Source organism: Cynocephalus volans, chromosome 14, assembly GCF_027409185.1.
Source record: "Cynocephalus volans isolate mCynVol1 chromosome 14, mCynVol1.pri, whole genome shotgun sequence".
Lineage (NCBI taxonomy): Eukaryota > Metazoa > Chordata > Mammalia > Dermoptera > Cynocephalidae > Cynocephalus > Cynocephalus volans.
Window position 1 is genome coordinate 89,417,281 of NC_084473.1, and position 17,041 is coordinate 89,434,321.

The window sequence follows — 17,041 nt, forward strand, 5'->3', positions numbered from 1 at the left end:
TATTTAGTGGCAGAAGTGTGTTGTATTTCGGGATCTGCTGGATGTCAGTGAAATGCTCTTTGTTTAAAAAACACTTTATTGAGGAATATTTTAGATACCTTGTAATCCACCCATTTCAGGTATGCAATTCAATGAGTTCTAGTAAGTTCATCAAGTTGTGCAGCCATCACCACAAATCAGTTTTAGAACATTTTCACCACACCAATAAGATCTCCTGTACCCATTTATTCTTTTTCCCCCCCAATTTTATTGGTTATGAATATTCACGGGATGCAAGGCTGATTGTCACCGTTCATACCCAAGCTGTGATGGCCAGATTCATACTGGCCACATGACCGTTACATTTTATTGTATCACCCTTATTGACTTTCATATGTTGAACCATCCTTGTATCCCTGGCATGAATCCCACTTCAGGTGCCTGAAACCTCTGCCAAGTTTCTCTTTTTGGTGCCCATAGGAGCCAGCCTGTGCCGCTGGTTCCCATGGAAACAGATCCCTGAGACACACCCTGCCTTGCAGCACGCACAAAGCGCTTGCTCGCCCTTTGCCTTTTCTTTTTTGTTTTTTTAGCCAGCCAGTTAGTTCCAACTTTCAGGACCCCAGGGGAATAAAATGAGGACTGTTCCAGAGGGGAGGCAGCTGCCCAGGTGTCTGGCCCAAGCTCCCAGCCCACCCTGCCCCCTGGGGAAAGGGGGGGCAAGCCTCAGGTCAGGGCACAGCTCCCCAGGAGCCCCTCGGCCTTTCAAGGCCAGGACAGCCCTGCTCCTTTGGCTCCCAGCACACTTCCAGGAGCAGGGACGCGCTGAGCGTTTTGAGTCTTCACGGTGGACTTGGGAGGAAGGTGTCTTTATCTCACTCTATGGATGATGACAGTGAGACCCAGAAAAGTAAAAGGGTTTGCCCAAGTCACAGGCTAGAAAGTGACAAAGCCGGGACATAAAGCCTGTTCCTTTCATCCCAAAGCGAGCATGGCGGTCAAGATGCACCCCAACCGATGACACACCCATGTTTCATACGTCAGCTTGGAGACTTGCTGATCACACTGCCCAGGACAGGCCTGGCCTTCCTTACTGTGTGAACTGAAAAGGTAGGACCAGAGAAGCCCACCCCCAAACCAGTGCTGCCCTCTGGTGAGTCACCCTCCCACTGCTCAGAGGTGCTTTCTTCGAAGTTAACAAGCTGTGCAACCAAACAGGTCAGGACGACTGCCCTGCCCACTGGGCCCCCCAGGCCCCGGGGCCTTGGGAACCTCCCACTGCAGCAGCCAACCTGGAGGGTTCCCCTCATGCAACACAGATGTGAATGTTCCTGCCCGCTGCCACGACCCCCCTCTGCCACTGGGTCCTTCCCCAGGCAGGAGGGAATGGGGACCGAGGACGCCTGAGTTGGCTCCTTGCATGGGCCTCAGCGGTGGCCGTGCTGTGGGCACGTGGCCATTAGCAAACTCCCCAAGAGAGAGTCAGTTTTGCAAGAGTCTCTGGCAGCTATCAGACCCAGAAAAGGGGCGGAAGGCTGCAGGAGTGCCTGCCCTGTTAGCTACGAGCTTGAGCCTGATGGGTTGGAACTGTGCTTTTCCTCCCACGGTGGCAGGAGCCCGAGGGCAGGGCAGTTTGGAAGTGGAAAGGGAAGGAATCGTTTCAAGTCTGGATGAAGGCTGCGTTTCCTTATGTTGCAGTTACTGAGCACTTCACACTGGAGGCGGCGGTGATGAGACGCGTTAGCTGACCAGGGTCTCTTACTCTCATCCCAGGCAGGGGAGGGGCTTGGCAAGCCCCACCCACAAGTCTTGGGGTCTCCTGGACCTTCCTCATGACCCCCTCCACTCCAGGCCCAAGTTCAATCCCTCCTCCCCAGGACCCCAAGCCGGCAGGTGGAGCTCTTCCGTACCTTTCCCTCAGGCCCTTTCTACTCTTGGGCCTGGCTGAGGGGCAGAGACAGAGAAATTCCCCCTCGGGGTTTGGGCCCTGCCCCACCAAGAGCCCCTGCCTGAGACCAAGGCCCCTCTGGGAGGGGGGTGCGTCTCACCATGCATGTGGTGCCCGCTCTTTAAAGAAGGTCAATAAACACCTGTTGCCCCCCCAAAGCCCTCCTCTGGTTGCCACAGAACTCAGGGATGTCACCAGGACACTGAGCCAGCACAGCTGTGGAACTGGAAACCACTTAAAGCAGCTTTATTTGTGTCCACCTCTGGCCCTTGAAACCTCTTCTGCTGGCCAGTCCTCCCACGGCCAGATGGAAACCTGACAGGCCCAGGCTGCTTCTTGGTAGGGAAATACCCGTGGTCTCCACCACTTCACGTCACACAGCACCGCTCGGCTCACGTCCAGGCCCAACAATAAAAAGGGCCTGACGTCATCGTCAAGTCCCCTGCTTTGAAGTGGAGGCCGCTCCTGCTGCCCCGGCCTGGTGGGGTGGGAAGCCTCGGCCGGGCAGCAGGCGTGGTCAGCCTCCAGCTGAACTGTGCTCTGGGCTTGGCGGAGGTTGAAAGCTACGCCTCTTTCTCTCATCGGCATCTCCAAGGGTCTTCAGAGCCCGGACATGGTCCCCACTGTCCCCCTGACTAGAATATTTTGTGTGGGCCTCAGAGAACCAAGGAGCCCCTGACGGGTAGCGGCAGCCCCACCTTCTCTTGGCCTGCGTCTGTTCACTGCCCAGGCTGCCTCCTGGGACTGGGCCTGTGAGATTCCACGCCGACTCTCTCACACGAGGCCCTCACCTGGGCCGTCGGCCCTCTCCTCAGCTCCGCCATCAAAGCAGCCAGCCTGTCTCTTGCCCTCTAGACTTTGGGGTGGGGGTGGGGGTGAGGCATCAGTCCACTGGATTTCTCCACCTGCGGAGGACACCTCAAAGCCTAAAGCTCTCTTTAAAGCCCTCTTCCTCTGGCTTGATGTGAACGAGGGCATCTCACCTCACCCTCTGGTCTCAGCTCACCTCCCTGATATCCCCGCCTCTAACCTCAACACTTGACTCCTTGGTACCCTTGGTGTGGGTGAGGGGTCAGGCCATCTCTTCTCTAAATGCGGCATCAATGTGGGCAGGGGTCAGGGGCTGGGCGGGGTCATCTCACGGCACACACCGGCCTCCCTCCCCACATGGGGCTGTGATCATCAGTGTTTGTACGAGGGTTGGAAGCTAACTGCTCCATGCTTGTCCAGAAAGTGCAAGGAAGCATTTGGGACCTTGGAGGAGGGGCCCATGGTGTGGACCAGGCTGGCTGCCAGCCTCCTGGTTTGGTCCCTGGCATTTAGGCTCAGAGAGACAGGGTGCTAGGAGGTAAGATGGGAGGCCCAGAGGGTGGGGAGGGACACTGGCCACCACCACCCAGAGCAGGGCCTCAGGCTGACTCCAGGGAACTCAGTTATGTCCTGAAATGCCACCATCATACGTTGACTCCTTTGGGTAAGTATTGCCTTTGCTATGCAGCCCACATCCAGTCTCTGCATCCTAGTTTCTCAGCCCTCAGGTAGATAAGCAACAAGTCCTGTCTCTTGGTTGATCCTTGTAAAGCGTATAACACGCTTCCCCGTTGATACTCATAGCTCGATAAATAAATGTTAACTCACACTGCTTGTCCCTTCGGGTAGCATGGGCAGGCTCTCGCCCACCAGGCGACCCTCTCTTAGCACAACTCGGCCAACTGGAGCTGCCCTGGCCAGTCACCTGAGACCTTGGATGCCTTGGCCCATCTGGCATTTCTTTGGCAGAATCTTCCATGGGGCCTTTTGCTGGGTGGCAAGGCTGGAGCGTCCGGCACAACAATTCGAGTTTGCAAATACAAAAGCCACATCTTAAACATCACAAATTAGAACTGTGGTTTGGCAAAATATTTTTGTGCTCCTTTGAGGACCTGAAACTCCAAGAATAGTAGAAAACAGAATGTCTGGGATATTTATATACAGGTTAAGAGTCTCTAATCCAAAAATCCAAACTCCTAAACTTTTTGAGTGCTAACATGACACTCAAAGGAAATGCTCATTGGAGCATTCTGCAAATGTATTCTCCAAATATTCCCAAATCTGAAAACATCCTAAATCCAAAATACTTTCCAAGCATTTTGGATAAGGGGTACTCAATCTGTATTTTAATGGGGAGAAGAGAATGACAAAGTTGACTGTGGGACCGCAGGCCGCCAGAGTCATCCGACAGCCATGTTACACATGGTGTAGACAGCTGGAAGCCAGGAGTCATCTCATGCACGCACCTGTCTCCAGAGGCCTGACGCAATACCTCAGACAATGAAGAGACCAACACTAGAATTTTGATTAGACTCAACACATCCACAATTCAACTCAATTTAAAATTGCCTCACATACTCTTGGTAGCAATAAAACTGCAGCCTTTGGAAGATAATCTGGTCCTATCTTTCAGTATTTTCCATGTGGATATTCTTTGTCCCATCAGTGTCACCTCTAGGCCCAAACCCAGAGAAATCTCTGAAGGACACCAGGATGCTCACTGCAGCATTGTGTAGGACAGCACAACCTGGACACAACCTGAGTGTCCACCCGTGGGGCACGGGGTAAATACATGATGGTAAAATCATAATGGATGCAGCTTTAAAAAAGAATGAGACGGTCCTCTCTACCCTGACATGGAAATAGAGGTCTGCAGGTTTCTAGATATCAGAGCAGATTTAAACACAGGTGTTCGGACAGCGCAACGGGACCTGAGCTGAGGGACAGGAAAGTGCAGCCTCAAGACCCCGTGTCATTCCGCTTTCTCGCTCTCTTTCCCTGGGATCCAGAACCTCCGCCCTCCTTTTAGGTGCACTGGCTGGGGAGAGGCTGTGGCGGGAGCGGGAGCACGCGGGCAGCGGCTCAAGCGGGGCAGAGGCTGCAGCGGGATCAGGAGCGGGCGGGCAGCGGCCGGAGCCGGGCAGAGCCTGCAGGGGGATCGGGAGCGCGCAGGCAGCGGATCGAGCGGGACAGAGGCTGGAGCGGGAGCAGGAGGGCGCAGGCAACAGCTGGAGCTGGGCAAAGGCGGAGGCGGGAGCGGGAGCGTGAGCGTCGGGGCAGCGGCGGGAGAGGGGCAGAGGCTCGAGAGGGGCAGAGGCTGCAGCTAGATCGGGAGTGGGCGGGCAGCGGCTCTAGCGGGGCAGAGGCTGCAGCGGGAGCGGGAGGGCGTGGGCAACAGCTGGAGCTGGGCAAAGGCTGCGGTGGGGCGGGAGCAGGAGGGAGTGGGAAACAGCTGGAGCTGGGCAAAGACTGCTGCGTGAGCTGGAGCGCTAGCGTGCGGGCAGAAGCTCGAGCGGGGCAGAGGTTGCGGCGGGATCGGGAACGCGCAGGCAGCGGCTCGAGCGGGGCAGAGGCTGCTGTGGGATCAGGAGCGGGTGGGGATCAGCTCGAGCCGGGCAGAGCCTGCAGGGGGAGCGGGAGCACACGGGCAGCGGCTCCAGCCGGGCAGAGGCTGCAGCAGGATCGGGAGCGCGCAGGCAGCGGCTCGAGCAGGGCAGAGGCTGCAGCGAGATCGGGAGCGCGCGGGCAGTGGCTCCAGTGAGGCAGAGGCTGCAGCGGGTTCTGGAGCGCGCGGGCAGCGGCTCCAGGCGGGCAGAGGCTGCAGCGAGATCGGGAGCGTGCGGGCAGCCGCTGGAGCGAGGCAGGGGCTGCAGTGGGATCGTGAGCACGGGCAGCGGCTCCAGGAGGGCAAAAGCTGCAGCGGGATCGGGAGCAAGCGGGCAGCAGCTCTAGCGGAGCAGAGGCTGGAGCGGGAGCAGGAGGGCTCGGGCAACAGCTGGAGCTGGGCCAAGGCGGAGGCGGGAGCTGGAGCGTGAGTGTGGGGGCAGCGGCGGGAGAGGGGCAGAGGCTGCAGCAGGATCGGGAGCGCCAGGGCAGCAGCTCCAGCCAGGCAGAGGCTGCAGCGTGATCGGGAGAGCCAGGGCAGCGGCTGCAGCAGGGCAGAGGCTGCAGCGGGAGCGGGAGGGCGTGGGCAACAGCTGGAGCTGGGCAAAGGCTGCGGTGGGACGGGAGCAGGAGGGGGTGGGAAACAGCTCGAGCTGGGCAAAGACTGCGGCGGGAGCTGGAGCGCTAGCGTGCGGGCAGAAGCTCGAGCGGGGCAGAGGCTGCGGCGGGATCGGGAACACGCGGGCAGCGCCTAGAGCAGGGCAGAGGCTGCAGCCAGATCAGGAGCGTGCAGGCAGCTGTTGGAGCGGGGCAGAAGCTGCAGCAGGATCGTGAGCGCGGGCCTTCGCTCCAGCAGGGCAAAAGCTGCAGCGGGATCAGGAGCAAGTGGGCAGCAGCTCTAGCGGAGCAGAGGCTGGAGCGGGAGCAGGAGGGCGCGGGCAACAGCTGGAGCTGGGCAAAGGCGGAGGCGGGAGCGGGAGCGTGAGCGTGGGGGCAGGGGCGGGAGAGGGGCAATGGCGGGAGAGTGGCAGAGGCTGCAGCGGGATCGGGAGCGCGCAGGCAGTGGCTCGAGCAGGGCAGAGGCTGCAGCGTGATCGGGAGCGCGCAGGCAGCGGCTCAAGCGCGACAGAGGCTGCAGCGGGATCGGAGCGCAGGGTCAGTGGCTCCAGCCGGGCAGAGGCTGCAGCGCGATCAGGAGCGTGCGGGCAGTCGCTGGAGCGAGGCAGGGGCTGCAGCGGGATAGTGAGCACGGGCAGCGGCTCCAGCAGGGCAAAAGCTGCAGCGGGATCGGGAGCAAGCGGGCAGCAGCTCTAGCCGAGCAGAGGCTGGAGCGGGAGCAGGAGGGCGCGGGCAACAGCTGGAGCTGGGCAAAGGGGGAGGCGGGAGCGGGAGCGTGAGCGTGGGGGCAGGGGTGGGAGAGGGGCAGTGGCGGGAGAGTGGCAGAGGCTGCAGCGGGATCGGGAGCGCCAGGGCAGCAGCTCGAGCCAGGCAGAGGCTGCAGCGCGATCGGGAGCGGGAGCGTGCATGCAGCGGCTGCAGCGGGGCAGCGGCTGCTTCGGGAGCGGGTGCGCACAGGCAGCGGCTGGAAAGGGGCAGAGGCTGGAAAGGGGCAGCGGCTGCATAGGGAATTGCATAGGCAATTGTCTTGCTAAGTGAAACAAACAAAAAGACCTCTCTCTTATCAGAACTTTTAAGACAGATGTATTTTAGACGTAAATCAACTAGACAACTGCCTGAATATCCAATGTCCATCAGGCCATGTTACTTCTTAGGTTATTATGATACAGAAGTCAGCATCTGCACATAGCTACTGAGACAAGTCAGGAGCAAAAAATATACACTAAATTTCAGTTTGTTTGACTTCACCTAATACCTTAACTGTCCAGGACTTTTATCTGCTAAATGAAGGGGGGGCGGAGGGGAGCCAGGGGTGATAATAACAACCATGATTCATTCAGACTAAACTGAAAAATATGGTACTGAAATTATACAGAATGAAGAAGATCTGAAGCACTCATTTTAATATCAACATATTGGATTAATGGTTCAGAAAAATGAAGCAGTGCATATGATATGTACTGACATATTTAAAACACATAACTTCGGTTAAAGAAAATTCAATAACTCACTCAGAGCCAAGTAGAACATGACTATGTAGACATGGAGATTCACAAAGTTGATTTCTTAGCAGTTTTTGTTTTTTTAAACCCTACATCCCATCTAGATTACTTTCTATATTCCTGTATGGACTGCATTCCTCAATCACCTAAGAACTAGTTGAATTGAATCTACTCTAACCAGTTCAATCAATTGGCCAAAACCTTCCAAAATGAACTTATTATTCTCAAGAAAGCATCATGCAACTAATTATTAACTTTTTTAAATGTCAAAACAGTCTCTAGGATACACAGTGCCATTGCAAATAATAAGCCTAGAGTTTAATTCTGAACAGTGATATATGTTATATATCTGTGATTCGAAGACACACCATCAATTATGCAAAGATGCATCCCGATTTCAAAAACATTAAAAAGTTTTAAAATGTATGTTTAGAATCAAGAAAACACAGTAATCACCAAAGATTACTGTTATTAGTCCGTTTTGTGTTGCTATAACAGAAATACCCGAGACTAGGTAATTTATAAGGAAAAGAGGTTTATTTGGCTTACGAGTCTGGGACACCTGCATCTGGCACGTGCCTCAGGCTGCTTCTACTCATGGCAGAAAGTGGCAGGCAGCTGGCGGGTACAAGCAGATCACATGGTGAGAGCAAGCAAGAGAGACAGAGAGGAGGTGCCAGGGTCTTATAAACAACAAGCTTTCGTGGGAACTAATGGAGCGAGAAATCACTCATTACTCCCCCCTCCCCCAGGGAGAGCATGAATCCATTCATGAGGGATCCGCCCCCATGACTCAATCAGTTTCCAACACTGCCACGCTGGGGATCAAATTTCCACATAAGTTTTGGAGGGGACAACACATCCAAACTCCATTAATTATCTATAAACAGTACTACTTCATTCTCATGTGGAAACAAACTTAGATGAGCCTATACAATAAGAATTCACAATGGAACACACTAGAATCAACCTTTCAGCCTGACAAAAATTTAAAGTCTGCAATCAAATACTATTCCTAGAACAATATCATACTGAGTATCCAATCAAATCACAATGTCTACTCTGAGCAAAGTTAACTTGGAATAAATGTGATTCAAAATTCACATTTACAGATGTGTCAACACGTGAAAATGGCAGCAGAATTGATTCAATGAAGATCTCAAAATAGATGTCTTATTGAACTGACTAGTCAACTTAATCTAAATCATCTAAATTTGTCACCACAGATATGGTTTAACTATGTACTTGCAAATATAACAAGAGTGATACAGACATATAAAGAGAACAGGCCATAACAAGAAACAAACTCTCGCCAAAGAAAAGCAAAAATGAATCAAAGGTGTACTTACAATCTTCCCTCCTACCTCTAAAAAAGGTAGAAATTAATTTATACGACTGTTTAAATATTCACTTAAATATCTTCGACATCACACGTCACTATTCTGTAATACCTCAAAAATGAGAATTTTCAAGAAAATGTTTCTACACCAAATTACTAATTCTATAATTAACAACTGTTCATTCTACAATTATAGCACGTGTCATATAACTGAGCACCTATGTGCAAAGTTTTCCTGAGTTACTAGAAAATGTATCTTATTACACCATCTGAGTTTTTCTAATTTAACAATAGCCTCAATACTAGCACTAAGTCCTCTGAGGTTAACATATACCTCATTTTCCCAAAGTCTGTACCAGAGGAACTTGAAATATATCATCATAGACTTTAACCGGCACAAAGTCTAAAATTGACAGCTTCAGTTTATGAGAAATAAGTGTTTTATTACATTTATTACATTTAGTCCCCACAACAGCCTGTGAAAAGGCTCTTTTATTATTATTTTATGTTTCATTATTATTATCATCATTTTACAAAGAGAAAACTAAGACTTAGAGACCTTAAATTACGTACCCAAGATCACAGAGCTACCAAGTACTAGAATGCAGATTCAAACCCAGATTCTGTCTCAAGAGTTCCAACTCTTCACTGCTACTATCTCATAAAATGGCACTATTTGGGAAAGACTTCTCATGTGAATAAAAATCTTCTTTCTACATTTTTACCTCATGAAATCTGTCACTACGTTTGAATGTATAACCTGTACTTTCTATATACACTGTAACAAAATGAAGTGACAGATGACCCACGTATTTGAAAAATTCACATTCACGCATTTAACTGTGCACCCTCTTTCATAAGCAGAATTTGGTCTTTTATATACCACCAAATTGGGCTGGACAATTAGATCAGCTGGTTAAAGAGCAACCTTATAACCCCAAGGTCAAGGGTTTGTATCCCCATACCGGCCAGCCACCCAAAAAAAAAAAAAGCAATGATATATCATTCTAAAAACATGATTTTGAGGTATTTTGTAGTGGTGCTCCCAGCTAGGGAAAAAGACAGGGCCTCACCAAGGTAGACAGAAGTCTTGTTAACTAGCAGTCACAGGATAGCAGAGCACGGGCAAAGCTGAACCCTACACCCCACAGACCTGGCCAGCCCCCCATTCCCTTTTTCTGACGATCTGGAGAGGTCCTGTAAAAATCCTCGCTATCTGAAGCTGAGGAATGAATTCAAGTTTCCTCATCTACATGGAGCTACAACCTGTACTTGAACGTCTCCTACTCCTCACCCAAAACCTCCTTTCTTTCACCCAAATAGCATATTTTCTCCACTTCCCACTTTCTTATCCATCCTCACCTCACGCCCATCTCCCAGCAGCAGGTCATTTTGTGTTATGGCCAGGCAGTCAGCCAGCTGAGTCGCCCTGGTCTTGCAGTGTGATAGCAAAAAGCAAACTGAACCCTTTCCCCCATACTCTAGCACGTTGTAGTACAGACGCTCAGAGGTTTAAAGTTCAGGGCTATCTAACTTTCACACCACTCCTTCAACAGAGATCAAGCATTAGCAACACACCCCTGGGAAGAAAAAATCAACTACTCTAGTCCCATGGGATGGGATGCTTACACTCACCATCACTCCAGCACCTCTCACCAAGGGGCCTGGAAGAACGTTCTTCCCAATGCTATGAATTGACTAAGACAGAGGGAAACAAAGTCTACTAGTCCATAATGGTTTCTGATATTTGGGAGAAGAGTTTCCCCTAACATACATCATCCAATAATATATAAAGCTATCATTCAACATTCAGACATTCCGCTATGCCTAAAAGTTACAGACTGCTTTTACTTACATTTCTTATTTGAGATTAAAAAGATATTAAAACAAAGCAAGAACATAAAATCACAGGATCAGGAAAGACTCAACTAAATTTACCTTTCAAATTATTTTCTAAGAGATACTCTATCATGTAACAATATCAAAGCAGATTCCAAGTCCAATGACCATTTAAAATGCCAATCATCATAAAAGATTGATGTAACAATAGAGAATCTTTCAAATATCTATATTCCAAATCTATCTATTCTCTATGGAAAGAGACATTCTGTATCAAGACTGTCCACTGTATAATGTCATGAAACCAAGATGCATTTGTTGCTACCCCCAGCATTTCTGACTTAACCAACATGGAGTAATAGAAAACAAACAATAACTCAATAACTATTTCCACAGGTTCCTCCTAATCTCTATTCTGTGTTACTGAACAGAGAAAAATACTTATGATCAAGTAACCATAAATCAAACCATCATACTTTCACATGCATGTCTTGCATATGCCTCTCCTCACAGTATATAAACATACGCAAACACACTGCGGATATGTATTTTATGAATTTGTCATGCCGTTTAACTGACTTTAAATACCAAAAGTTGCCTGCAATTAAAACCATGTCAAAGAGATCATTTTGAAGGGGAAAGAAAAGTCCATGAACTTCATGGCCCATCTCTCAGAAAAAAAGAATAAATGCAATAGAAAAACAGAATTTAAGCAATAAATTGACACCAAAAATGAAGAGGTTAAATGTAATAGCCGAGGTACCTTTTAGCACTAGTTGACAATTTAGCAGCTGTTTTCCCGGATATTTTTCCCTCCTTTTTCTTGGGCTGAACTTGCTCTCTTTCTGGTTCTTGCTGAACACTTTCACACTGGTCTCCATCAGAACTTCCTCCACGAGTGCTTGGACTGTCATCAACTCTTTGTGCCTAGGTGGACATTTTAGATCCTGCATTGAAGAATCAAAAATAATTTATTCAGCTGTGGACAGGACTACAATAAGGTACAGAAAGTGAGCCTCAAAGTAGAAAAAGTAAAATTCAATATAAAATGGGTAAGTTGGCCAAAACTTTCCTTTCACTCATTTAAATGTTTTAAGAAATGAAAACATCCAAAACATATACAGGAAACGCTATTACCAAGCAACATTATTCATAATAGCCAAAAAGTGGAAACAACTCAAATGTCCACTAACATATGAATGAATAAACAAAACATGGTAGGTATATCTACACAATGGATCATTACTCAGCCATAAAAAGTAAAGAAGTACAGTCACTACATGCAACAACACGGATGAACCTTGAATCATGCTAAATGAAAGAAGCCGGTCACAAAGGATCACAAACTATATGATTCTAATTATAGCAAATGTCCAGAATAGGCAAATCCATAGAGACATAAAAGTTGAGAAGTGGTTGCCAGGGGCTAGGAGTGAGGCTAGAGTGGGGAATGACGTTTAATGGGTAAGAAGTTTCCTTTTGGGATGATGAAAATGTTAAGCCAGCTTGCTAAACGCCAGAGGTTAGTATGAATAGCAACAGGAACAAAGAAATGGGGCAACATTTCCACATCCATATCCAATTAACATATCCTCATGGCTAGGCTAAGGTTAAAAATCCTCTAAACTAGTAAAACGATTTAAGTCACCTTTGTAATAACAGAAGAACACAGAGGTCTGCATGATTCTAAATAAAAACTGAACCATATGATGGTATGCACATTGATCCAACTATACATGAAAGAACCATGTTTCACAACAGATATTGACTGTATTAAGCCACTGAAGAATTTCTTTCATAGTCTGGGTGAAATATCCCTCAAGCCTTTCAAATTCCGTTCGCTCTGAGAGTTCATGGTCCCCAAGCAGCTCTGATTACAACTCAATTTTCTCAATACCTTGATACCTCAGAAGCTGTGAGAACCTCGATAACAGACACAAAAATTCCAGTAAATGAAAAGGGATATCCCCTCTCAACTGTCATTCTATCATAATCAATTTCTCAGTTTTATTATTACGAATACCGCCCTTATGACCCAATTAGCTTAGAGTGTTGTCACAAATCCAGAACTGAATGGACAAAATCGATGCCCAGACTTTGAAGAGCCTGTGCTCACCATGGTACTGTCACCTAATAATCACTTTGAGCACTATCAAGTTACCTTCTCAGACGCTCCTTCCTTAAAAAGCAAAACTACCTAGGTTTAAGAAGTACCATTAACAATACAAAATATACCTTTACAAATCATAGATAAATGGAACAAATTCCTTTTGAAAACGATACTCTTGATTACTCTTAATCAAATTAGTACTTGAAATGAAACTGTTTTTGATACAACCAAGAATAAGAAATAATAGGTAAAATGAAGACACCTCAATTAAAGCACAGTTTTTCATAATTTAGTCCAAATGAATGCCTAGTTGACAGTGATAAAAATCATCATCACTAAACATTTAACTCACCGCTTGCTCTAAACCAAAGAAAGCTATTTTTGTAATACAGACCTTTAGTGGATTGAAATTTTTGCGGTAAGACAAATCAAAAAGCACTGCAAAGGAATGGAAGAATCAGGAAGCTCAGAGAGGTGAAGAGTCAACAGCAAATACTGAATGCCTTCACCGAGACACCACGCACACCAACACCCTCTAAACCCCTACGGCTCCCTTCCCCCATGCCAGACAAAAATAGGTCGGCCCCAAACAGCTCTGAAACACACTGATGGGAAATCTGAAGACGTTTCTACCTATGCTGCGAATGGACAGCATCAGTCTCCACAGCTGCGACATCTTTTATGAGCACGAAAGTCACTTCATAGAATACTGAAATTTAATATCGGTACGTTTCACATTTAGCTCTAAAAGTCCTAACATATTTTTTGCTTTTTTTTTTTTTTTTCATTTCTATTTCACTTTAAATTCTCATTCCAGGATTCAACATTGGTTTTTCTCACCTTACTCCTTTCAGTTAAAATTTACCAGAGGTTTAAAACCATGTAGGTATGTACCTCAAACTGTGTTAAACTAAAGCACATGTGCGTGAGAGTGAGAAAGAACAATTCTCAGGGAAAGGTTCTCATATACAGCAAAATGCTGCCAGCAATAGTTTAAGAAATGTGAAATGACTGAGGAATCATTGTGTACATCTTAAACCAGAAGCAATCCATTACATGACAAATATATAGGAGCTTAAATGAAATAAAGTTTTTTTATACTGAGGTTGCAGCTTCAGTTTAATACTCCATAATTTAATAAACTATGCCTAGAGCTTCAGCTTTGTGTCCCATTAGTTATAAAGTTACACATTCTTCTCATTATAAATGTGCATTTACATCCTCAAACAATCTAAAAACGCTGTGCTGACACAATTACTTAACAGACTACCCAATGATGTAATGTGAACCATAATCTGAAACCCAATTTCATAAACTATTCCAGAGCACCAGAGGAAGAATAAAGTAAAAATTAGTCTCACTACAGAACTACTAAAAATACTATTAAAAATGCCCACATGGAAGCATAATTTCGATAGTTTCAAAATCAAGAAAAACGTATTACCACTCTTAACCTAAGATGACTTATCTCATCCAAATCTTCACCTACAAATGATAGATTCATCTGAGGCCGCTGATAACCCCTATAGAAGCTTTTAGAAATAAAGTTTTCATATGTATTTTTCAAATATCAAAAACAAAGGGAATTTGTGGTTTTGTTTTTTGAATGCCCAATTACAGAAAAAGTGTGAAAAAAAATGATTGTACCACTCCAGAGCGACAGATTATTATGAAGAAAAAGTAGCCTATAAATAATTTTAATTAGTTATAAGTACAAACTGGGTGTTTTCTCGAAAATATAAATGAAGAAAAGTTCCTGAATTAAAACTCTTTAAACGTTATCTTCTAAATTAACATTTTAAAATTAATTCCTAAACAGTAATTATCTAATATAGAGGGAAGATAAACAAATCTCAGGATTATAAACACAGGGCCACTCTCCAATGATAGTTTGAAAGATACTGAGATATATAAATTAATGTTTTTACTTCATATTCAAAGTAAAACCTAGTTTCTAAACATAAAATAGTAAGGTATGAGTTCAAATACTGTTCCTTCAACACGAATTGTCTAAGCTGTATTAGCTATGTACTCTATGTTGTAATTACAGTCCCAGAAATCAGCCACACAGAATGAATGAAACTCACATGTTCCATAAAAATGAAATGCCCTGGCCATAAATATCACTGATGACATAAAAGCAAATATAGTCACTCCATAAATCCAGATTACGATGCAGATAAGCCTTAGATCATATAAAACTGCAAAAGGAAGTGCTCGTTTGGGCTTTTATAACAGGAAAACTTTTGACTCTGTCATCTGTATCTTGCTGTCTTCCTCCTCACTTTTCTAATCTCTAAAACGTAAAGCAAAACAACTTATGTGCACAACATCCAGCAATATTCAGCTTTTAACTGTAAAGCTATTTATGCGGGAAATAACAGTGAAACACCAGATTTGGGAGGAAAGGGCGCTGTGTCCTGGGGGAGACAGCATGGGATAGGCATTACATATGAAAGCCTTCATCTTCTGCATCCTCCCGCATACAAAGCTCCAGAGCCACGGAGTATCCAAACCGTCTGAGGAAAGACAAATATTTAGATTCCCAAGGTCCAGGCTGAATCATCACATACTCAGAAACATACGTTTTAAAGGGTCAGGGATTAAAACTTAAGAAGAGCTAAAAATCTTTCCGAACCGCGAGATCATGTGGGGGTAACTCCTAGCACTTCCTTTCGTATAAAAACATCTGAGTAAACTCTCCAGGAAACACAGCACAAAACGAAGAATCCTGAAAACACGCAACTAGGAACAACAGCCAGCGACCACGGGATGGTCTTTCTCAGGCGGGCTTAGCTTCATGGAGAGAAGATGAATCGGACATTTGCGGCTGGTCGTGGGGAGAACACGAACACCCACACCCACACCCACACCCACACGCGAAGCCGCGCTTTATCTTCGTTAGAAATAGTAACGGTCAAAGGGATCAAAACGTTAGGAGAGGAGGGGGGCGGGGGAGGCAGAGAACAGACAGAATCCGGTTTCAAACGAGGCCGGAGGGGGCTGCAGGGAAGAGACCAGAGAGAAATGGGCTTCGGTTCCCAACTGTCACAAGCGCCAGGCATCACAAAAGACCAACACAACCCCCCCCCCACACACACACACCAGGACATATATAAATAGACCCCGCAAGGTCTTCCCTGGGCCGGCCACTGGGACGCGGCGCAGCCGGACCCACGCACACCGCACCCGAGCGCCCCGCCACGCCTCTCCCCAATGCACCCGCGCCCGCCCCGACTCACCCTCAGAGCCGCCGCCCCCGCGCCCGGCCGTTCTAGCTCCGACTCCCGAGACCGCTGCCCGCGCGGCTGCCACTGTGGCCGCTCCTGAGTCCTGGAAAGAGAAGCCACCACCTCCACCACCTCCGGAGCCGCCGCCGCCTCTGCCGGTCCGTCCGCGCGTGCGCGACCCCACGTCGGCCGCGGCCCCCTCCCCCACCCCGCCCCTCCCTTAACACGCGGGTTCAGGACCCAAGCGCGGGTTTCCAGGAGTCAGCTCAGCGCAGGGCGGGAGGAAGCGAGTTGTCACCTGCTGTCACCATCCCAGGAACCTTCGATGCCCCAAAGCTCTATGGAATAGGAATTCCTGTGCTGCATGGAGATTCTGCTTTTCAACCACATGTTAAAATAGGGTCAAAAGGATTAAAAAATAAATTCAAGAAACCCACAAGCCCAGGAAATAATCTTGGCGAATCTGTCAATTCCCTTCATTCTAAATCTCTCTCTTAAATTATCATGCACCCCCCCCCCACCGCACACACGCACACTCCTAAGGGTTGTAGAAATTAAAGTTGTCAGCTTTAAAAAATAATAAATGTTATCTTTTTCAGAAAGTGCTGGTTGCTTCCCTTAGAAATGTGTGTTTAGGAGGAAAGACAAGGGATTGATGACAGGTCAGAATTATGTACTTTTATCCCAAGAATATGCGAATTTATCTCCCGTAGAAGAATTGGGTTGGGTTTTTTATTTGTTTCTGAAATAATATCGTTTCCACTTTGATAGTAAAAACAATAAATTGATTTCTTTTGGAAATTGTCTACCTGAGTACACACAATAGCAGATTATTAGTATTTTCTTTTCAATTAAAATTTACTTTTTACAGGAAGAAAACTTTGTTATGTAAGTATATTTACATTTATATCTAGAACATTTAATTAAAGTCATGAATAATAATTAACCCAGGCAGGGTTGACCACACAGTACAACTTCATAACATGTACACTAAGTTTTTTTCCTTCCACAACACAAATTCAACATGCCCCGTATTTTTATGTTTCTATTTCTAATAGCTGA